This window comes from Tupaia chinensis, unplaced genomic scaffold (assembly GCF_000334495.1).
Source record: "Tupaia chinensis unplaced genomic scaffold, TupChi_1.0 Scaffold000257_1, whole genome shotgun sequence".
Lineage (NCBI taxonomy): Eukaryota > Metazoa > Chordata > Mammalia > Scandentia > Tupaiidae > Tupaia > Tupaia belangeri.
The window spans coordinates 254439-279861 of record NW_006159737.1 but is presented as its reverse complement, the minus strand read 5'-3'; the positions used below and the strand labels follow the sequence as shown (position 1 = coordinate 279861).

The following is a 25423-nucleotide window of genomic DNA, read 5'->3' as shown; positions in this document are numbered from 1 at the left end:
TTTCTCGCTTTCTGTCTCTCTGTCTCTTTCTGTCTATCTGGCAAGCGCACGAGCCCTATAGCAAAAAACCTCTCCAAAAAAAAGAAAATGAAATAAAAAAGAAAAAAGAAACAAAGAAAAATATATTTTTATTTAAGTTTATTTATTGTTATTATTTTAATTTTTCTAGAAAGAGACGGAGCGAGAGAAAGAAGAGAAAGTGACAAAGCAAGCCTCTAGGCCTAAGACTTGAACCATGGTTGGCCATGTGAGAGTCCAGTACCCTCAACCACTATGCCACCTGCCAGCCCCAGCAACTATTAATGTTATCAGTAAGGCTTCTGGTCAGCAGTTGACTATCAGTAGTAAAATTTGAAGAAGTCGAAATTATAAAAAGATTTCCAAATATATGGGTAATTAGAACCCTGATTTCTGGGACCAGCATTTTGTATAATGGCTATGTCACTGGACTCCTATGCAGTCAACCATGATTTTAGTCCCGAACCTGGTGGCTTAAACACACGCCAGGCATGTTTGCATGTGTGCCCAAGATCCCAAGAGGAGAATAGAGAATAAGAGATAGCAGTGTAGCCATTGCTATGGTGGGTGAATTCTCACTTTCTGTCTCTCTTTCTCTCTCTGTCTTTCTAGCAAGTATATGCACCCTATAGCAAAACCTCTCAAAAAAAACCCTGATTTCTTACATCATTCAAGGTTCAGCTATAGATTTCACTAATGACTATCCCACCAACCAGATATATTAACTTTAAAACTGTGTTTTATTACAACCCAAAGCCTCTTTTCTAATGTGATTTTTCTGCATTAGAATAATCCCTTGGCATCAAAATAATTAATGTAAATATAATTTTAAGAATATGAGGTTTATAAAAATAGATATAATTCATAATCATTTATTTTTAGAAAGGTTTTTGCTATAGGGTACATGTGCTCACCAGAAAGAGAGACAGAGAGATAGAAAGCGAGAAATCACCCCCCAAGGGGGGATGGCCACACCGCAATCCCTTTTCCTCCTTTCTCCTCTCGGGATCTTGAGCACGCACACGCACCTGACATGAGTTTAAGTCACCGAGTCCTGGACTTGAACCGCGGTCAGCTACATGAGAGTCCAGCGACATAGCCATTATGCTAACTGTTGGTCCCTCATTCATAATCATTTTAATTCATTTAATCTCTTCATTGAAGACTACAATGAAGTGATTTATAGATTTTTTTCGTTCTAATTTTTGATCCTGTGTTTCTTTTTACCCTCTTTCCTTCCAAAACCATTGAGTGGATATAAGTACCTTTCTAGGCTAGGTCATTGATAGGATGGATCTGAAGGCTGTGGCTGACATTACCATTTTGGTAATTTGCCCCTGGAATTCAGCGAAAAAGAAAAAAGACTGAAAAACTTTATAGCTGTGTTTTTAAAGCCAGAACATGTCATAAAAGGAAACCAAATCTGAAAATATCCTCTACTTAACACTTTTGTGTATGAGTCTTTGTATTTGATGTTCCCCTGGACAAAGTATCATATGCAATATGCTGCTTTTATAAAGAAGCAGTTTGTTTTCCCAGAACCATTATCTGGAAACTAAACTTCTCTCAAGCACTGTTTAAAGAAGAATAGAATAAAAAAAAATTGTATGTATTTTTTTCCCTGTTTAAATTAAATTCCTTCAGGCAACAAAAGTCAGTCAATGACTGTCTCATTCTTAATTGATTTTACTTGAGTAGGAATAACACCTCTGCTGAATATTTATCAACTATTCTCTTGCATGCATCTTTTTCTTTTTCTTGTCCTTTTATCTTCAATGTGTCTTAATTGTCATATCATCTCACCGTAGAAGCTGATGGGAAGTGATAGATAAGTGCTGCGATTTGTGAAAATGATTTGACTGCAATTCTTATTTTCAGTCTCAGAGTTCATAAAGAGTTAAAATAGCAATATCTTAAAGATAGAAACAAAAAGAGTATGTAAAGATGTTTAGCAGTTTTAGCAGAACCTGAGTTTACCATAAAAACTAGTAGTGATAATTAGTTAATTACAAATAGAAGATTGGCTAGGTATTAAGAGATTTCTGAGAAGAAAGCACAAACGTAAAGGAACAAAAGCTGTGCCATAAAGATAATTCTCTTTTTAATGTCTCTAATTCAAAAAAATATCGGTGATCTTTTAGCTGGTAGGAAACAGTGCCATGTAAAAAACAGAAGTAATTAAAAGAGGATCATTATGGAGCAGCATGAGTAGTTGGCATTATGCCCTGATGACCCACCATTTTAAAAACGCTGAATAGAAAAGAGATTTAAGTGTTGATAGGCTCTAAACTCATATTATTAATAGCTCAGATTTCTATTTATTTAAATTGCCCCTGGGATTTATTTAAATAGGTCCAGGAATCACTATTACGGTAATGAACTGCTACACAATTTGGGGTTTATCTCTTTCCAAAGAACCTGTATGTCTTGACATTTTTATTGTTTATTTGCTTAAAAATATTAACTCCTAACTTCTGAAGAGTGAATGTATAACTTGTGTATACTAAAATTCACTTGGAGGTGAACATTATGTGTTTTACAAGTTCATAGGGTCGTGTAACTTTCACAACAATCAAGATACAGAAGAATGACACAATTCCAGAGAAGTCCCTCATATTCTTTCATTGTAGCCAAACTTTTCCCCTTCCCTCCTTAAACCTTGCCAAACAATGAAATAGTCTGCCCTTATGAATTGATCTTTGCCATCTGATATAAATGAAATCATATATGAGGGGACTTCAAAAATCTGTGAGAAAGTACAAGTTTATTTTGGTGCAAAACATTTTTGAAGTCTACACTTTTTTTTATAATGCACACTTTTCAGAAACTTTCCCAAGACTCCTTGCAGAATGTAGGCTTTTGAATTTGGCTCTTTTCACTCAGAAGAACACTGACGTTCTGGCGTGTTTCAAAAGCCCATTTCTTTTTATTAATGAGAAGTGTTCTATTTCATAGATGTATCACAGTGTAATTACGTATTTCCCATTTGAGACACATTTGGGTTGTTTCTAGTTTTTGGCAATGTTGAAGATCGCTGCTGAAATAGTCTCATACAGGTTTTATGGTGAGATGGTCCAAGTATCCTTTGTAGGTCACAGAGAGTGAAAACAGTCTCTGTTAGGGAGCTGACTTCTCAAGTTCTAAGATGACTAACAATGGGGAAGATGAAAATCCCATAATAAAAGGGGATAAGAAGTGATACTTAAATGTCAGAAGGAAGATACACTTAAGGCAGCACAGTGAAGAGGAGTGAAGGAAATCCTGGTGTTTAAGTGTAGCTTGGGGTATCTCAGTGAGTGGATGATAGAAAGTAGCTTTTATTGAATTAGGGCCTGGTAGGTAAGTTTTTGCTTAAATATCTTCTTATAAAGTATAGGACAACCACTCTATTTAAATTTTGCAATGTTTTCTTACACACTGCAGTGTCCTTTATTTTCTATGCATTCTTTTCTAAACCATTTTCCAGTTTTTAATATACTATATACAGCATTCCTATTGGTTATATTATATAAGCTCTATGAGGACAGACATTTGTGTGTATTTGCCTAATTTCCATAAAACTAACACATAGCACAATGCATGTTGCTCAAATGAATAACTACACCTAGCTATAGACCACAGTTCATGATACTTTTTGCAGATAGCAATGGACATGTAACTAAGACCTCACATATAACTAAGACCTGGAATATGACCAGAGTAATATGTAAAATTTCTATCTCGCTTGCTTCAAAAATAATGACTACTTCGGATGTCATTTGTCTTCTCTTAAACATGAATTGTTGAAGTCCAGCTTCAGTGTCATAGATAATAAAAATACCTTAGTAAATAGAGGTGCAACAGAGATGTCTTGCTAAGCTGAGTAGTTTACCTAGGACTGCTACCACAGAGATTCTGACTTCCCTTTTGCTTAAAACATTGGGATTGGCCTGTGGGGTGGTGGTTAAAGAGATAGATCCCATATAACCACATAATTTGAGTCATGGACCCTGTGACTTGAAAAATATGCCAGCTGTATATACATGCATGCCCCAAATCCTGAAAGAAGGGAGAAATGGAGGAGAAAGGATTGCAGTATGCCCGTTGTCTATGGGGTATGCCGTCTCAATTTTCCTCTCTATCCCTCTCTGGTGGGAACACACATACTCTGGCAAAATTAAAAAGAAAGAAAGAGAAGAATGAAAGAAACAAAAAAAGGAAAAGAAGATTGTATTTTGTGATCTCTTTATTTATTCATTTATTTATTTTGGAGAGATGTTTGCTGTAGGGAGTGTGTGCTCACCAGACAGAGAGGGAGAGAGAGTGAAAAATCACCCCCAAGGGGAGATAGCCACACCCACATTCTTTCTCCATTCTCTCTGGATTTTGAACAGACACATGCCCGGTGTGAGTTTCAAGCTGATGAGTCCAGGACTCGAACTGTGGTTAGCTATGTGGAAATCCAACACCTTAACCAATATGCCACCTGCTGACCCAGCAGTTTCCTTCTTATACAGTTTATTCTTCACCCCCGACTATTACACATACTTCGGTAATAAAACTTACCTTGTGTCATTCCTACAAATCTTCACCATATATTTAATAATCTAAATGACAGAATTTTAATAATTTCTCTTGGACTAGCAGTTGATAGGTATCTCTAGAACACAGGAAGCATTGCTTCCTCTCACATAAAAATGTATTTTTCTTGGGTTTCGCTATAGGTTAAAATACTTGGTGGGAATAGCAGTGCTATCATGCTAGTGATTGTTGTGCTAGTTACAGTGTCTAGAAACTAAAGAACTTTTCATTTTTTTTCTTCCAAATTCCTGGTTTAATAAGGACTTCTTTATTTTGAGGGAAAAAGGTCCCAAACATCAGACTGTTCACAAAAATAACCCACAGTATCAACTGTAGAAAACAAATCTTAAGACTATGACACTATTTTTCTAAAGGATGCATTTGACATGCCAACTCCCACTCACAAAAATACACTGTTACATTTGTGTTGAACAGCCCCACACAGCACTCTAATGTGGGGCATAAAACATATACTTCTAACTCAACGCTGCTCTCAGGCGCCACTCAACTAAATGACACTGCCTTTGCAATAGGGAAGCAACTACTGAACTCATCAATGAATGAAAAGAATTGTACTCCCTGCATAATAAGAGATTATTTTGGAGACAGCTGATAAAAATCATACATCTTTTTGATTAAGTCATAAAGAGATGTCAAAATTAAAAGCAAAATTACAGGGTCAGACTTAGCAAAACTACTAGGAGCATCAAAAGAGTGAAATGAGACTAGGCGCAGGGCAGTGTGAATGAGCGAACATGGGAGAGAACACTGAGCCCATGCTGAAGATACTAGGGGAGAGGATCTGATGAAAATTTTGCTCTTAAACAAGTGCCTAGGTAAAGAAATAGTGGTAAACTTTCTGAACCCCAGTATGTGCTCAAGGGTGAACCTCGCCACTGGCACTGTCTCTGTCATCCTCTGCTTACTCAGCCTTTTTTTCATTATCCTTGATCAACTCCAGCTGGTCATCCCCCCATCTTCATTATCATCCTTCTCTAGTAGGTCTCCCTCCTCAGTAGAGTCATCTGCACCCTCCTCAGACTCCATCTTCACATCAGTCTCATCTTTCTCTGAGAGCTGCTGGTCTGCTCCTCTTCTGCTTTACCCTTCTTTTCTTTTCTTTTATTTTTTGAGAGTTTTTATGCTATAGGGCGCATGCGCTCGCTAGAAAGCCAGAGAGAGACAGAGGGACAAAAAGCGAGAAATCATCCTCCAAGGGTGATGGCCATGCCGCAATCCCTTCTCCTCCATTCTCCTCTCAGGATCTTGGGCACACTTGCACACGCGCCCAGCGTCAAGTTTAAATCACTGGGTCCAGGACTCGAACCACAGTCGACTACATGGGAGTTCAGCGACATAGCCATTACACCAACTGCTGGTCCCCTGTCTTACCCTTCTTCACCTCTACTGTTTGTTTGCTCTGTTCCTTTTCCGGTTTTTTTCCCAGGATTTCCAGAAGAGAATTTACTTTTTGTTTTATCTGGGTCAACTCCTTCTGTATGGCTTGATTGTCATCTCCTTTCAGCTTTCCAGACTTGGAAGAAGATCCTCATTGTCCACTCTTGGAATCAGAGCTTTTGCCCCTTCCTGAGGTGTTTCCTGATACACTCTGGCATTGTAAGAGCACGGGAGCAGGAGCAATAGGAGGTGGTGGTGGAACACGTGCTGGGTAACTGTGCATCCTGGCATCACAATCGTGTTGGAAGTTCCAGTCCAAGTCAAAAGAGGAGCTGAGTAGAGGGGATGGAGAAGGATGTTCGGGCACTGACCTGTACATCTCTGGTGCGGATCGTTTCACACCTGCTTTTCCTGGGTTCACTTTTGTTTATGCAGCCAGATTAGTATCTAAAACCTGGCCAGCAATCATCCTGCCACCCTCTCTTGCCACAGCAGCTCAGAGTTTCTTCTCCTTAACATGCTGAAACCCCTATGAACAGAGCAGCCCACAATTCTGCCATACTTCGAGATGACCTCCACATCAGATTTCTTGACCACAAGAGTGTTGTGATTCCCAGTGAAAACACGGGAGTCCCACGGAGCCAGGATCTGTCTTGTTGGTAACATTGCTGCCCAAAGCGGTTGCTGGTAAGATTCCTCACAAAGCCAAAAAGCAAGAAAGGAGAGGGAAAAGAGGTTTGATACTTAATCTCTCCTGCCCTGGTTCCAGGCACAGAAGCCGACTGCAGCTGGAGGTGGGAAATGAAGCTACAACTGCTCTGTCTCTGACTCATCACCTGAACTTTTAATTGTTTAAATGAGAAGTCATGTACTTTTGTAGGTCATTTATCCAGTGGAGGGAAAAGATTTAATAACACAAAACCAAATTAATTAAAAGAGTATCTTCAGTTTATGTGTAACATATGCTTCAATAAGATTATATCTTTTACTTGTAGCATTTGCCATTATAGTTCAGTATATCCACTTCCCAGGTTGCTACAAAATATGTTTCTGTATGTCACAATTTTTCCTCCATTTGCATTATTTAATTAGCAATAAAATTCTCTGAAGTTTTAAGGAACACATGGAGAAATTTTTAGTTATGCAATTATTAAAAGGCACACAGCAATGAGTGTCTTATTGCTGTAAATGCATTTATGCAATGTCAACATATATCTGATTGTTTTGATAGCACAGCCATTTTAATTTTTATATCATGATCCTTAGTTCAATGATGTTTGCTTTGACTTTCTATTTTGATAGATTATTTCAAGTTCAAACATTGATTCTGTAACTTCATATTGATGTTGATCTCCAACAAATTACTTTACTCTGTAAACAAATATATCCAGATCTTGATAAAATGGTAACAATGACACTATCTCATAAAGTTTATAAGAACTAATACATAGGTGGTGTGAATCAGAACAGTGTACACATTAAGTGGACATTCAAGAGAAAGTTGCTTCAACTTTTTGAGCCACATATATCTTGTTTGTATACTGAAAGTCTTAATAGTGGTGAAAATGAAATAACAGAATTCATGTAAAATGTTTATATTAGTAACTGATACATTGTTTGTTCCAGTAATTTGTTCTTGTGTTGTTATTAAGATTTTTGCAAGAATTTGTTTGGTTGAACAAATCCAGAATCTACATTTTCTTATAATAAGCAAAATTGCCATAATTAATTTATTATCTATAAATGCATGCAAGGATGTAATTTTTATATAAAAATGGTAGAAATATAATTAAGTTATTACGAAAAACAGCATTGAGGTTTCTTAAAACAATTCAAAAATAGAGTTACTGAATATATATCCAAAGGAAAGGTAATCCTCATATTAAAGAGCTATGTGCACTCTTGGGGTCAGCAAGTGGTATAGTGATTAAGGGCACTGGACTCCCACATGGCGGACCGTGGTTCAAGTCCCGGACCTGGCAGGTTGCTTTCTCACTTTCTTCTCTCTTTCTCTCCCAATCTGTCCCTCTCTGGTAATTAAAATAAACAGACAAACAAATAAATAAAGTTCAATAAAATAATTCTTTTAAAAAAAGAAAGATAGGGACCAGCAGTTGGCTTAATGGCCATGTTGCTGGACTCCCACATAGTCGATCGCAGTTTGAGTCCTGGACCCGGTGGCTTAAACTCATGCCAGATGCATGTATGTGCATGCCCAAGATCCCAAGAAGAGAATGGAGGAGAAGGGATTGCAGCATGGCCATCCCCCCTGGGGGTGATTTCTCCCTTTCTGTCTCTCTGTCTCTTGCTGTCTTTCTGGCTAGTGCACATGTCCTATAGCAAAAAACCTCTCCAAAAAATAAAGAAAGAGAGAGAGATGTGCACTCTCATGTTTATGGACAACACTATTCACAATAACCAAGATATGGAAATATGGAAAGAATTGAATTGTCCATTAATGGCTGAATGGATTAAAAATGTATATATAAACACTATAAAACATTATTCACTCATAAAACTGAATAAAATCTTGTTATTAACAAGAGCATGGATGAGTCTGGAGACCATCTATAAGGTAAACTAGATACAGAAAGATCATGTATGTTCTCACATGTGGAAAATAAAAAAGTTGATTTCATAGACTAAGAGGTAAAATAGTAGCTATTAGAGGCTGGGAAGGGGCAGAGCAGTATATGAAGTTTTTTAATAGATAAAGTATTACAATTAGATAAGAGGAATAAATTCTAGCATTCTACTTGCACAGTTAGTTGACTGTAGTGAGTGATTTATTGTATATTTCCAAATACCTAGAAGGGAGAACATGGATTTTCCCAACATAATGAAATGATAAGTATAAGTCAAATTTTTGAAAGAAGATTTTCTTCGAATTTGTATTTTAAACATGAAAGTTATTAATTCAATTAAAATTTCATAAATTAGTAACCTGGGGACCAGCAGTTAGCATAATGGCTATGTTGCTGGACTCCCATGTAGTTGACTGCGGTTTGCATCCGGGACCCGGTGGCTTAAACTCACACTGGGTGCGTGTGCGTGCGTGCCCAAGATCCTGAGAGGAGAATGGAGGAGAAGGGATTGAGGTGTGGCCATCCCCCCAGGGGGTGATTTCTTTCTTTCTGTCTCTCTGTCTCTGTCTGTCTGGCGAGTGCACACGCCCTATAGCAAAAACCTCTCCCCCCCAAAAAAAATTAGTAACCTGAATTTAATAATTTGCTATGGGCATGCATTTAAACATCACCGACATTGGCTTAAGCAAGACTTGGTCTCTTTCCTTTCTGTTGGCTATTTAAATTTTTGTCCTCTGAAGGATATGAAGAGCCAATGTCCTGCCACAGGGAAATGATTATAAGAGCAACAGTAGAAGTGAGAAAATAAAAATAAATGTCACTTCTAGCATGCTTGGTCTCAATTCGTTCTTATGAAACAATGCATAAAGAACAGAATAATAGTTTAAATACTATAAAAGTATAATTACGCATAGAGATAAAACCAAGCCTTTTCAGTGTCAATTGCCCTATGTGCTTTTTAAAGCTTAATGTCCTCTTTAAATGGGACCATAGCTATGACATTTCACATCTTCTGAGTCAGAGATGTATAATTAATGCAAATTAAATTTTGTTTGCATTTAATGTTAGAGATTTTCTTCTCATTTGCCATAATTTTCCCTTATTTGTATCCTTGGGCTTTTCATGTTTCATTCAGAATTAGAACAATTGTATACATTCTCTTTGATCATTATAAGATCAACTATAATCCTAAAAACTCCTTTTTAAAAGGAAAAAGATTGAAAGTCATAGGTAATCAGATCAGAGAAGGTACTCAGAAAACTGTATAGGGGCTGGCAGGTGGTTAAGGTGACTGGACTCTCACATGGCTGACTGCGGTTTGAGTCCTGGATCTGGCAGCTGGCTTTCTTACTTTCCTTCTCTCTCTGTGTCTCTCTCTCGTCAACTTCAAAAAAATAAAATAAAATAAAAAATAATGACAATGAATAACATTTTTAAAAAGATTTTTAAAAAGAAAATTGCATAAGAAATTTATAATATTTCATAAAAATATTTACTTCAACATTAAACTTGAAAAATAAGAGGAAAAATAAGTCCAAGCTCATGTGTGAGAAATAAAATAAGTTGCAAATTATGTATGGAGTCTGTATAAGAATGACAGGATGGTTCGTTAGCAGATTGATGATTTGTTTTGGCAATATACCCAAATGGAATCCTAAGTGTCGTAAGTTACATTTTTTTCTTGTCCTCCTTGGTTCCTCCTCAGTGTTCTGAACTCATGCTGGTTAGCCCCAAATATTTGGTTCTGTTGAACCCTGGCTTTGAAGGCATAAAGTGTGAATAAGAGTACATTTCATCCCACCCACTTTATACCAAAGAAATCATGTAAAATACAAAGCTTCAGAAATTATTTTCCCAAATCCCCTTCAGAAAACAAAAATTTGATTTAAGGGAAAGAACTGAGCATTTTTCATATAGAACTGACTTTCAAAAAAAAAAAAAAATCCGACAATTTGCCCAATCACCTCCAGCAACCAGCAGACTCCAAACCAACACCTTTTGAAATGTCTAACTCTAAACAAAGATGCAGTGCGTTCGTCCTACTCTGTTCTACTCCTTTTGCCCACAGACTGTGTTAGGGACCCTGCTTCCTACCTCAGTATTGCTGTAAGATTCTCTGTATCATGGGAACTGGCAGGTGGCATGGTGGTTAAGGTGCTGGACACTCCCACATGGCTGACCATGGGTCAAGTCCTGGACCTGGTGGCTTGATTTCTCAATTTCCTCTCTCTCTCGCTCTCTCTCTCTCTGTCTCTCTCTGGTGAAATTAAAATGAATGAATACAATTGAATAAAATAATTATTAAAAAAAGATTCTCTGTATCTTTGTCATTTTAATATTGGCAAGTTTTTCCATTGAGTATTTTAAAACTGTAACTAAGTCTAATTTGTATATATTCAAAGTCATAGGTATTTATTTATTTACATTAAATGAAGACAAGATATGTTTTTCAGCAAATTATAAGTAAAATCATTGTTGGAAGTATGGCAATTAACTAATTGTTCAGAATTTCTATTATCTGAAAAATAGCCTATAGAAATAGTCAAATATAAAGTTTCTTCCTTCCAGCTATTATTTTAATTGTGATTAATTTTTGGTTAAAAATTACTTTTAAAAAAGCTATTTTCTACAATTTTGTCCATAATCAGAATATATTGAAATCATTTTATGTTCTCGAAATCAGGTTTATCTCTGCAGAAATTTCTTAACAGATTTAAGACCTTATTTGAGATTCATAACTTTTATGAACAGAAGATATGATAGAAAGCAGAAGAAAAAGTAAATTAGTTGTAAAGCTCAAGATAATATTAAATTACAACTTACAAGGGATATCATTACTATTGTGGACTTTTGTCCCTTTGAATAAATCTGATAATGCCCATTGGAATAAGAATGGAAAATAACCTTTTCTTTTTTCCATTGAATTAAAACGTGCACTTACAATGTTAAAATATCATTTACTATTGCTATATGAGCAATAAAATAAAATCTGCTGTAGTCAGAAAAAAGAGGACCAACTTAATGCAAATTAAGAAGTGGAATCAGTATTATTATATACTTAGGTTCTCTCTCACTCTCTCTCTCTCTTTTTAAATCTTTGTTCTCCGTTTCAGAAAATCTTGTCTATAGAGAAAAATCAGAGTGAATTTGCTTCACACATAAGTATAAGGCTTTGTGACCCTGGGAATAATAAAAGACAAGGGTATGGAATAGCAATGAAAATAAATAATTAAACCAGCACACATATCTTTGAGCAAAAAAAGAATTACATGTGTGCCTACTGGCATGCAAAAAATACATTCAATTTTTACTCAGTTTGTGTTTTAACATATTATAAATTTGTAACAAAATCTTATGAATGAAATATTCCAAAAGATACTCTGTAAAGAATAACTACTACCGGGACCAGCAGTTAGCGTAATGGCTATGTTGCTGGACTCCCACGTAGTCGACAGCGGTTTGCATCCCGGACCCCGTGGATTAAAACCCACGCCGGGTGCGTGTGCATGCGTGCCCAAGATCCCGGGAGAAGAATGGAGGAGAAGGGATTGCGGCGTGGCCATCCTCCCTGGGAGGTGATTTCTCGCTTTCTGTCTCTCTGTCTCTCTCTGTCTGGCAAGCGCACGCACCCTATAGTGAAAAAACTCTCAAAAAAAAAAAAAAAAAAGAAAGGAAAAAAAAGAATAACTACTACCACTGGAAAATTTCAGCTGATGTAACTCAGAATTCTAGAATGCCAGAACAGAATGTACTAATAAAAACATATGGCATAATTTTGACTCTTTTCAAATATTAAGATTTAAGAAATAATAATCAATAAAGAAATGCTCTTTGGAAATTTTTCTTAATATTCAGATGTAAATAAAGCAAAAATGGAGAATGCCAGTTCTACACACCTCAAAACCAATGTGCCTCTTCACATATAATAATATGGTAAACATTCTAAGTTTTTGCTCCATGCATTGACATACAAATATAAATGTCTATAATATACATACATACATGTACATTTAAAATGTAAGCAATATATGCACATACACATAAATATATCTTCCTATAAACATAGACATAATAAATCAATTTATAAATTTATTGGGATACTTAAAGTGTTATGGAAAAATAGAATTAAATGTTTATTTTATTTTATTATTAATATTTTTCTCTTGAGAGAGAATTTTTGTTCAAGGACGTGTGTACTCAGTGAAGAGACAGAAAGAGCCAGAGAGACAGAAAATGAGAAATCATTCCCCAGGGAGGATCACCATGCTGCAATTCCTTCTCCTCCATTTTCCCCCTGGGATTCTGGTCACATGAGCACATGTGCCTCGTGTATTTTCAGCTGCCGGGCCTGGGACTCACATCACAGTTTACAGAGTGGAAGTCCTGTGACATAGACATTATGCCATCTACTGGTCCCTTAAATATATTTATTTTAATGCAAATAAATTTAAAACCAATGTATGGTTTTTTCATAAGCTTTGTTCTCAGTACTATAAACTATTACTTTGAAAAGTTTTAAAGGTAGTTTTGGCAATGAAGTTCCAACTTAAGTACACCTAACTTACCAAAGTAAAGTAGTGCTTTGAATTATGTCTTGAAATCATTCCAAATGAATATTAAAGTCTGATTCAATTTCAATAGCTTTCTTAAATTATTCTAAGAGTTCTTTTCCTTAAGTACATTTTAGTTTGTCAAAAGATATTTTAAATACAATCTTTTAATTTTTGACACTTTCTAAAGACTTCCTTATTCTAGACCATTCTGAGTGGTAACTTTTCAATTTAAGTGGTGTAAAGTATTGGAACACATTTTGGTCTAAGTGTAAAAAACCTGTTTTCCAAAATCTACTCAAATAACAATAAACAGTTAATGCTTGGGTTGAGATAATTTTAACATCTTGTAGAAAGGTCACATACAGAGAAGAAGTTATCCTCATTTAATAATGAGTCCAGCAAATTTTTGGTCAATAAGAATTATAAAAATTAAAAGGATTAAAGTAATTGTGAGAAAATTAGAACAGACAGAATTTGTTCAGATATATTTCAAGATTAAAATTTATTATGCATATTCAAGTTCTTACTGTTAATGATAATTATTCAGAGACCATCAATGTCTAGACAGACTCTCTAATTCTTTTTTATTCAAAACTAATTTCATTTCTTGATATTATTAACCAAGAAACAAGGAAAACCCATTCTGACTATTTCTCCAAACCCATTTTGACTATTTGCTGATCCACAGTCCTTTGACATTAACTTCATGTCAAAAGTTTCTTTAAACACTACTAGCTTTACATAAAATTACTTGCTTGGACTTCTGTCTGAATATACTATTGGGAAAAGCATAGCTCAATTTTGGATACCTGAAAAACAACCATTTATAGCAGTACTGCAAAGTCACCTTAAAAGCATTGCTCCTGGGACCAGCAGATGGCGTAATGGCTACGTCGCTGGACTCCCATGTAGTTGACTGCAGTTCGAGTCCCAGACCCGGTGCTTAAACTCAGGCCAGATGTGTGTGCGTGTGTGCCCAAGATTCCGAGGAGAGTGGAGGAGAAGAAATTACGGTATGGTCATCCACCCTGAGGGGGTGATTTCTCGCTTTCTGTTTCTCTGTCTGTCTCTGTCTTTCTGGTGAGCACAAGTACCCTATAGTAAAAACCTCTCCAAAAGAAAAAAAGCATTACTCCTAAAAGCTGTATATAGCAAAATAAAAAAAAACAAAAACAAAAACAAAACAGATTTTTGAATACACTTAGGTATCTATTGCATAAAAGTAGTAATTTATATTTAAAGTTTCCTTCAAAAATATTCATGAATTGTTGTGTTTTGCAGGTGCATAACAGATGCCAGGAGAGAGTTCATGTGAATATGGACTAATTCAAAGAACATAAGCAGCCAGCAGATGGCGTCACTAGACTCCCACATAACCTACCTGGTGGGAGCCCTGGAGCCAGTAGCTTGAAACTCAAGTAGGAGCAGGCTGTGTGCCTCTGTGCCCAAGATCCCAGGAAGAGAATGGAGAAGAGACTGCTCCGTGGCCATGTCCGCAGTGGGTAATATCTCACTTTTCCTCTCACTGTCTCTGTTTCTCTCTCCAGTGAGTCTAGGCAAAAACCTCTTTAAAAAAAAAAAAGCATATAGAGGTTAATGCCTTCAAATATGTATTTTTCATTTTGTTATTGTAGAATACTCTTTCTCTTTGTCATTGGGAGATGAGTTTAAGTGTAGTAATTAATATTATGTATAAAGGTTACCACTAAAGTGGTGTAGTTCTGATAAGGCCACTGAAAAACATATAGTTATTGTCTTTGAAATAATTCTAAATCCTGTATTTTTTTTAAGTATTCACATGCCTGATTCCACTAGAATGAACCTGGTAATATTTAAGTCGCATTTATTGCTTAAATATGTATTTAATCTATTTTAATGCTTAGGAGTACATAGTACAAATAGACCATCAGGCCAATATTACTATTACATTAACAATCAATTATAATTATGAAACAGAAACTGAACCTTAATGAAAATGGTTGGGGAAATAAAAAGAACTATTCATAATCTAAAAATTTAAGGATCGTCTAAAATGTTAGTAGATACTTCAATATATTCAAAGATTAATTTTCTATAATTGTTATTATACCAGACGGAATCACAGTTACTATGGCATATTTTGAAACCAAGTTATGATTACCTTTCATTTTTACTTGCAGCAATAAAAAATCACAAGCTGGTGTAAATATTCATAAATAAAAGAGGAGCGATGAAAGAGCCTGTGCTGTAGAGACAACTGTGAATTTTTCATTTACATTACTCATTAACTACAGATGTAGCAATATAGTAGAATTTGGGATTTGCCATAAAGTTACATTTCCCTTATTCTCATATATGACTACACAAGCTGCTTAAGCAGAGAACTAGTGCTTTCTTTAAAATAAATTGGAAATGTACTGAATGTTCAAGGTTGGATGAAACCTGCAAGTTGTCCAAAAGCCTAAGAAATTCATTCACCAGAAGACAATTATAAAAACGAAATTTTTTGACATTTTCCAAAATCATTCAATTCCTATTGCTTTTAAGTTCAAGTTTCTATGTGAAGTTGACCATACAATAGACCAAAAGATCATTTTATTTTCAATTATAGAAATTTGAGGATAGTTTTATTGAAGAATGTTATGCTTTCAAATAAGGCTAGCAGCTTTTCTGTGAGAGAAAATGAAAAGAATTTATCAATGAACACATCTCATCAAACCCTATTGGTAATTCTAAATCAAATAAATTTTATTTGAATTTATTATATGCTGCCTCTGAGGAGAAAGGAAAATGCAACCATGGTTCTGAAGCAGGTCAGTTTAGAAGTTTAGCAGGACGGTAGCCATTTTGAAATTAAGAAAGGCTTCTAATGAGAATGCTCTAAATGCGGAATCATAGTGAGATTTAGTTGACTATACAATTGACTGTTAAGCCCAATAGGTTCAGAGAACAAGAAAATGGAGAGAGTCAGAGAAAGAACCCTAAAATTCATCTCCAGAGAGGGAAAATGTGGGAAGAATGAATTTATCCTTTCCCCTATGTCCTATCTCCTAGGTCGGATTCCTCCCTTACAATGGGTCCTTCCTAAGTAAGGACAGGATGCTTTTTACTGGGAAGTATGATACAGGAAACTGAGCAAGAATGCTCACCTCAGCTTTGGCTTCCTTTCAAATGCTACTTTTTGAAATTGCCCAGTTATTTTTCTTATCCATGTGGTAAGCTCATGGAGGCAGCTTCTCTTTGTCTGCTGTTTAAGCAGCTGTTTCGAGTGTTTTAAATTCAAGGAGGAGAGGATAAGAAGTACAACTGACTGTGAGTAAAGTTTTAAAACATCCCCAGGGATGTTTCGTTGCTAGTCCCTTGGAATATGCTGGAAAAAAGCCAGGCAATTCAGAAACCCCGGAATTGTTCTGGCTTGAGACCAATAGAAGTCGTCACCAAGAGGCAGGAGACTGGTGGCAAACAAGCTACCATTCAGGAACTAATGGGCTGTTTCAGGCTTTGTTTCTATCTCTTGCCTATAAAGAGCTTAGATACTGTTTTTGTTTTTTCAATCTTTTCATCCACATGAGTATTTCTCCTACTGTATTGATGAATTTTGACCACCTTTCAGTGTGGTTAGGCAAATTGAAGCCTTTTCTATTTCCCCCACCATAGGTTTCTGCCAAATCATTGTCACACATATCATGCCCTCCAGGTAGCCAATGCCACCAGCATTTTCTATCCCTGTCTAACTCTACCAAAGTCCTTGATTCATATAATTACCATACATGCAATTTAAATATTTTGCAAACACCTAGAGTTAGCATTGGATCTTTTGGTACCAAAAAGATCTAGTAAATACTAAACTTTCCATTTACCACTAGAATGTTTTAGAATATTTCTTCATTTATCTGTTACTATCTTTCTAGCAATGTATTTGCTGAAGCATCAGAGCATTTCCTCTAAAATAACAGACCGTAGATGTAACCAAGGATAAATAAACAAATATTCCTTTGCCTCTAGAGTAATTCTCAGACTTGAATGAGGGAAAAAAGAAACATTATTGGAATGGAATAATACAGTGTTTCAGTTTTAAATAACTACATGGGCAGGGCTGAAGCTATTCCTTCCTCTGTAATTTTTGCAATTCAAAATTTAACTCATTATTGTTATATTCCAGCAAAATATCACAATGAAGGAGTCTAAACAGACCAACAGAAATCACAAGTGTGTAACCAATCTTCAGTACTGACATAAATTTCCCTTTGTTCTTTTGCCCAGCCTTTCCAAAATCCGGTTAAGTCAGTATGGGCTCAAAGTTGATCACTTGTCTAGTTCTTACAAATCATTTCCTTAGAAGAGTGAAAATTATCAGACAGTGGCAGCAGTTCAGCTTACAGGGAAACGCAGAATGTCATATTCAAGGTAAGGATGCAGCTGTCTTCCTGTCACTTAAGGTTTTTTAAGACAAATCTAATTAAATGTCTACCTAAAATGACTGGCAGAAGAATTCTTAGCATACTAATGAAATTTGTCATGAGGCAGCAAAACTAAAATTCTGCATCTATATTTGGTTTCTGGCTACCAAACCTGGAAACCCTTCTTATCTAAAGTAAAGTATGTAATGGCATTCTTGACTAAGATGCTTATGGTATATATTAAATTAAATTATATTTACTTTTTGCTGAGCTGATTTCGTCAGTACACAACAAAACAGCCAACAAGATACGAACTATTAAATGCTTCCAAGGTGAAAGATAAATTTTTATCTGGTTTCCAATTTCATTCAGTTTCCTGAGTTCTCAGGTATATCTCTATCTCTATCTATCTATCTATGTATACTTTTTATTTATTTAAATTAACAGATAAAGTTGTATATAATTACTTTTTACATATAATGTGATGTTTTGAAGTACATATACCTTGAGAAATGGTTAAATCTAACTAACTTATACATTAATTCACATGGCTATAATTTTTGAGATGAGACTGCTTAAGCTAGACGCTTAACATTTTTTAAGACTATATCTATATTAAGTGTACCACCATCTATACAATACATCCTTGAACTTATTTCTCTTACCTTGCTGTAAACAGGTATCCTTTGACCATAATCTCTGCAATCATTACTCCTTTCCAATGCCTCTACCGTGGAAACCACTGTTCTATTTTCTATTTCTACAAGATTAATTTCTTTAGATTACACAGATGAATGCGATCAGGCCGTATTTGTCTTTCTGTGCCTGGCTTGTTTCACTTAACATAATGTACTGTAGGTTCATCCATGTTGTCAGAAATGACAGGATTTTCTTATTTTTAATGGCTGAATAATATTCCATTATGAATATATTTAGTATGCTTGTTTTCATTGTCAGTTATACAGTTAACAAAACTTTTTCAAGGTCCAAGATTTTATGTGGATGTAATTTTAATAGACTTTCTTTTTCATAATTCTGAGTTTGAATCTAGGGCTTGTAGGTAATACGTGGTTGCTAAAATTCAGGCAAAGTTGCATTTATTAATATTACCTGTTGATCAGGTGTACCAGTTGAATACCTATTGATTTGTTCTCTTTGTTTATTTATTTATATTCATTGCAATTCAAATGAAACTGCACATTTTTTTTAAAATTTTTTGGAGGGGAAGATAGAACTGAGTCTGTGAGTTAAATTTTAAAGTACTTATGACATGAGACATGGGCTAGCATCTCTGTAGTGAAGTTCTTAATGTAGGTTTATAGTCAATATCACCATTGTGTACAGATCATTTCATACAGTCATGCTATCATACTTATTAGTTCTTATAAATATTTCTTTATCAATTGATAAGAAACCAGTGCAGAACAGAAAAATGCATCATATTTTGTATATTAAGATGAGAAAAAAATAGCTACTTGAAAACATTGATGGGAACCAGCAGTTAGCATAATGGCTATGTCGCTGGACTCCCATGTAGTCGACCGCGGTTCGTGTCCCGGACCCGGTGGCTTAAAACTCACGCCGGGCACGTGTGCGTGCGTGCCCAAGATCCCGAGAGGAGAATGGAGGAGAAGGGATTGTGGCGTGACCATCCCCCCTGGGGGGTGATTTCTCGCTTTCTGTCTCTATGTCTCTCTCTGTCTGTCTGGCGAGCGCACGCGCCCTATAGCGAAAACCTCTCCAAAAAAAAAAAAATGCTTGTTTTAAAAGATAAAGTGTTTATATTGCTTCTATTACTTATTTTCATTTTAATTATTTTTTTTAACACTGGAAGAAAAATAAAACAATGAGACCCATATTTGTTGTATGAATTAGTTTGAAGTGATGGAGCAAGCACTGCTAGTGATAGAACCTATGATGTGACTCTTAATAGCAAGTGATTCCTCGATACTGGGCTCTCTGATATATAAAATTCTTGTTTTCTTGGAATTCATCTGTGTACTGATGCCATTACTTAGGAATGCAAGTCAACACACATGATATGTATCCACTGACCAACTGATCACTATGCAATTTTAGTGGAACTAGCTTTAATTCCTGATAAGCACGTCAACTTCATTGCATGATCTCTCATCTCGCTGACAATACAACACAAATATGTATCAAAGTATCACTACAAATTTTGAAGAAAAATAAAGGATTTGGTCTGGTCAAAAAGATGTTATAGTATTATACTCATAAAACAATGCCTTGAGGGACCAGCTGTTGGCATAATGGCTATTGCTGGATTCCCGTGTCGTCGGCTAAAGTCCGAGTCCTGAACCCGGTGGCTTAAACTTACACCGGGCACGTGTGTGTGCATGTCCAAGGTCCCGAGAGGAGAATGGAGGAGAAGGGATTGAGGCGTGGTCATCCCCCCTGGGAAGTGATTTCTTGCTTTCTGTCTCTCTGTCTCTCTCTGTCTTTCTGGCGAGTGCATACACCCTATAGTAAAAACCTGTCAAAAAACAAACACACAAACAAACAAAACAATGCCTTGGTCAGGATCTGACCCATTAGTTCAGTTAACACCAGCAGAAGAAAAAAAATCTAGAAAGACGATGAAAGAGCTTGTTAAAGAAAATTATTCCTAATTATTCTAAGATCTTAGGAAAATTGATAAAACACTAGTGTTCACATTCAACACAAGATGAAGAATATCATATCATAGCATCATTCTCATTTCGTCAAAGTATTAGGCAAAATAAGAACCTGATTTTTTTTTTAATTTTTACTAAAAATATTTTACATACATCCCAGTCTTGCTGAGAGAGTCAGTAAGGAATACTGCTGTGCAGTCCTGGAACCCATGTGTAAGGGCTTTGGGTTCACATCCTGGATTTACCTGAACACCCTGAACTGGTTACAGTGCTAGACAAACGATTACAGGATAAAGACCTTGGGTGAAGGGCCTTCCTCCCCCTCCCTTTCTCTCTCTTTCTCATGAAGAAAATATACCTCATTCTCTCTCATTCAGCAATGAACAAAATTAACATTTTATTCCCCTCCCCACTATTTATAATGAAATGTTTCCTGATGTTAATGGACTTGCTATAAATTATATTTATTGGAGTGTAAAATGCAGCCATTTTAAATACATCTATTGATGAGTTTTTGATGGATGTATACACCTATATCATTACTACCATAATCGACAGAACAACAAAATGAAGAGTTGTTTTTTTTGGAAAGATAAACAATGTCAACAAACCATAAACTAAACAAAGAGAAAATACTGAGGACACCCAAATAAATAAAATCAGAAATAAAAAAGGAGACATTACAATTGATACCACAAACACATGAAGGTCATTAAAGAATATAATAAAAAACTGGGACCAGAGATGGTGTAATGGTTATGTCACTGGACTCCGACATTGTTAACAGCAGTTCAAGTCCCGGTCCCAGTGGCTTAAAACTCATGATGGGTGCATGTGTTTGCATGCCCAAAATCTCAAGAGGAGAATGGAGGAGAAGGGATTGTGGCATGGCCATCACCCCTGGGAGTTGATTTAGTGCTTTCTGTATCTGATGCTTTGGTGAGCACACATGCCTTATAGCAAAAAATCTCTCTAAAATTAATTAATTAATTTAAAAAATAAAATAAAAAACTGTACATCAATAAGCCTAATCAAATGTCATAATAATTTTTCTACATTTCTTCTAGAAGTTTTATAGCTTTAAGGTTCCTATTTAAGTCTAAAGTATGTATTTTGAATTAAGTTGGAATGGAAGTTCTTTTCATTTTCTTCCTTCCTTTCCTTTACTTTTTCAGCCAATAAGTATCCAATTTTTCCAGCACCATTTGTTGAAAAGGTTATTCTTTTTCCTCTGAACTGTCTTTTTTTTTCTTGGTCAAACTATTCATTTATTGAATTTAATGACATTTACCTACAGCATAGTTGTGCCAGGTACTATTTTAATTGCTTGAAGATGTCTTAGAAAAAGAAAAACAAATGAAAAACACCCTTCTTTGGTGGAGTGTGCACCTTGTTGTGGGTGAGAAGAGAAAGGCCGAGATAATTAACATAACCAACTGTATAGGTGAGGATGAAAACTGCCATGGAAGAAATCAAACTAGAATAGGCAACAAAATGAGAACTCAAAGTGGACAGCAAATCCTACTTTTACTCATGCCCATTGACAAGCTGGCCTTACTGCCTCTTGATTAAAATGCCTTGTCTTTGATGGTCACTTCATGGCCATTACAGGCCTCTGCCACCACTCCTAGCCATGGAAAACGAGGCATTTAAATTTAATTTCAGTGTTGTTTTTAGGAAACTATTTCTATAGTAACTAGCCAGCTTTAGCATGCTTTTCATTGATAAGGCACTTCTCTACAGTGGGTTCATGGTCCCAGATGAACTATTAGTATCTTAACTATATTGACATAATTTTTCTATCTAAAATATTGTGTTGGCTTACTGAGCAAAGTTTTCTAATTCAATCAGTCTCTACTGCCCATAAATGAAAACACAAACAGGGACTGGAAAACATTACTTATTACAATAATTACACAGGGCTCATAGAAATTGCTCTCCAAACATAGCAAAACTGAATACTCTCCACCACGACCACATTGACAAGGTCATCTATCTGGGGACTGTATCCATCAGGAAGGTTCAGTGAATCCAAGGTGAAGAAGATATTATTGTCTACCATTCCACTTCTTCCATGCAGGCTGGTGACGCAGACCTCCTCCACACGTCTACAATTCATGGGTTTCACTGATTGTGCCATGACATCAGATGTGCCTGGCAGTAGGGAATACTCTACTGCCAGCCAGTCGCCCTTATAAGGCATAAAACCTTCAGAAACAATGTCTAGGGAGAAGTAAGTGTTCTTACTAACGTAGACAGCATCTGTGCTTACAGACATTACACAAGCAGTCAAAACCCTGGTTTCAAGTTCCAGTGGTCCAGAGCCATCCACAGTATCATAGAGTCCATTCACTTTGAATGCTTTAAATCCAAGAGAAATTGTATCTCCTTCGACAATTGCAGTCACTCTTTGTCCAATCTTTACAGGTCTATTTCCCTCAAGGACATCACAGCTGAAGTAGATTGACCCATTAATCAAGCCAGTCATAATCTCCATAGAAACTTGTCACCACCCCTCCTATGACTTTCAAATGGCTGTCAGCTTTCAGGAGCTCCATCTGCTGTGGCTGCTGCTCCTGGGTGGGGTCCACCCTCCTGCGGAAGAAGTTCATGGCCTGTCTCAGAAGCTTGAGCATGGTGCCTTCGTCACTGCAGACAGATCTGGGTACTGTGCGGGACACACGAAGCCCGAGGTCTGCTTTGTCCAGAGGCCTCCGGTTACAGGCTCCGTAGGGAAGCAGCCTCCTACTTCTATTCCTCGCTGTCCGCAAAATGGGAAAAAATCACTATCGAGCGGGAGGCCTGAAAGAATCTACCAGAAGAGGTCTTCTAGTGCCTCCGAACACGCGGTCGCAAACCTAAAGCTGCTCCCTCTGAATTGTCTTTGAACATATGTTAGGAATCGGTTGTCTGTATGGGTCTATTTCTGGATTCTCTGTTATATCTCATTTAAATATTTGCCTCTCTTTAAAACAAAACGAAAATGTTCTGATTAATGTAGCTTTACATTAAAAATTTGTACAGCTAGTTCTTCATTTTTGTTCTTCATTTCCAAAGTTGTTTTTGGCTATTCTAAATGGTTGCCACTTCTAATTTTAAAATTCACTTGGGCAATTTAGATTTAAAAACAAACAAACAAACGAAAAAAAAACAAACAAAAAAACCCAGCTAATGAGGTTTCTACTAGGATTAGGTTGAATCTATAGATTAATTTGGGAAGATTTGCATCTTTAAAATGTTGAGGAAATACTTTATATGAATATAGTAGAGCTATTTACTTTTTACTTATTTTTCTCTCAGCAATATTTCCGCAAATTTCTATACTTCTTGCACCTCTTTTGGTTCTATTTTTATGTATTTTTATACTTTGTTTCTATTGTTAATGACATTGTTTCCTTAAAGTTTTTTATTACTAGGATATAAAATAAAATTAATTTTTGTGTATGGAATCTTATGTTTGTTTTTTTGTTTTTGGAGAGGTTTTCGCTATAGGGCGTGTGCGCTCGCCAGACATACAGAGACATAGAGACAGAAAGTGAGAAATCACCCCCCAGGAGGGATGGCCACGCCACAATCCCTTCTCTTCCATTCTCCTCTTGGGATCTTGGGCACGCACGCACATGCGCCCGGCGTGAGTTTTAAGCCACTGGGTCCGGGACACGAACCGCGGTCGACTACGTGGGAGTCCAGCGACACAGCCATTATGCTAACTGCTGGTTCCCATGGAATCTTATGTTTTTGACCATTAATTCTAGTACCATTTCTGTAGATCCCATCTGATTTTCTGCATAGACGATTATATTCTCTGTGAATAAAGAGTTTTACTGCTTCCTTTTTTATCTCAATTTTTCATTTTTTTCCTTGTTTTTTAAATTCTGTAGAATTCCAGGAAATGTCAAATTCAAATGGTGACAGTAGTTTCATTTAATTGGTTCTTGATCTTAGAGGAAAAGCATACAATTTTTACAGTTAAGTGTGAGATTAGCTACAGTTAAAAAAAAATTACTGATGAGGTTCAAGAACTACCCTTATACGTTTTGTGTTGTGAGGTGTATTATTACTTTTGTTAGCTCTTTTGTTTTGTTTAATAGTAAGTAATGGATGTTTCCTGGATCTATTGAAATAAACATATAATTTTTCTTTATAAATTATTATATGGTGAGTATGAGTGAGTAACTGAAATACTAAACCAAACTTGCATTCCTGGAATAAACTCTATTAGCTAAAGAGATATTATTATACACACTTGGGATTTGATTTGCTTATATTTTGTTCAGAATTGTTACATCCATATTCATGTGGGATAGAATTAGTGTTCTTTTATAGAGTGATTCTTGTATCTTAAAAAGATTTAGGAAATCTTCCTCCCTTTCCAGCTATTGAGAAGATTTTGTGTAGAATTAGTGTTATTATTTCGTTAACTATGTGTACAATCTACCTTTAAGATCATATGAGTCTGGAATTCCTTTATAAGAAGATCTTTAATCATAAATTCAATTTCTTTGATAAATATAATATTTTTCATGTTATCTCTTTCTTTTTGAGTGAAGTTTTGTTGTAGTTTTAGGTGAGGGAATACCACTTCATTATTCCTATTACTTCATTTTGTGGGGTTATGAAATCCTGTTTTCTTTCTGTGTAAGCAGTGGTTTAGTTTAAGGACTTAGCCTATCTAACTTGTGCACAGAAGTGCCATGCATAAGAAAGAACAAGGGAAGGGGAAGTTTTGAAATAATGGCCTGTCTATATTTAAATTAAGTGATTAAAATTATAGCAAGAGTAAAGTTCTGATTTCTGACAGGTCACCACCACTAAAATAGGTGGTGCTCGGCATGTTGTGAAAATTATTGATCTTTATTTCAAAAACTCATTCGAAAATCAGATCTTTAGGTTCTAAAGTCATAGAAGTAAGTTTTGTGGCAATTATATTTGAAAAGTGATTCTGAACTTTAGAAACTGTGGAGGAGAAATATTTTTGACTTTTTTTTTATTGCAGTTTCTTGAAATAAAGAAGATGGGATTTTAAAATTTATTTCTTGACTTATAAAGATGTATTGTTATAGGAATTTAAATTTATTTAGAGACTGCAAATACATATTTAGAAAAGATTGTTATTGGGAACAGCAGATGGCGTAATGGTTACATCACTGGGCTTCCATGTAGTCAACAGCAGTTTGAGTCCCAGACCTGGAAACTGAAATAAGAGATAAACATCTAAAGAATAACCTCTCAAATTAAAAAAAAAAAAAAGAGAGATAGGCAAAGAACTTTTCAGAAAAATATGAAATCTG

At 35.8% G+C, this 25423-nt stretch overlaps 1 pseudogene; it reads right to left on the bottom strand.

The window, feature by feature from the left end:
- Nucleotides 1-5455: 5455 nt before the first annotated feature.
- On the bottom strand, nt 5456-22620 carry LOC102492958 (heterogeneous nuclear ribonucleoprotein C-like; annotated as a pseudogene).
- Between the last annotated feature and the right edge of the window lie 2803 nt (nt 22621-25423).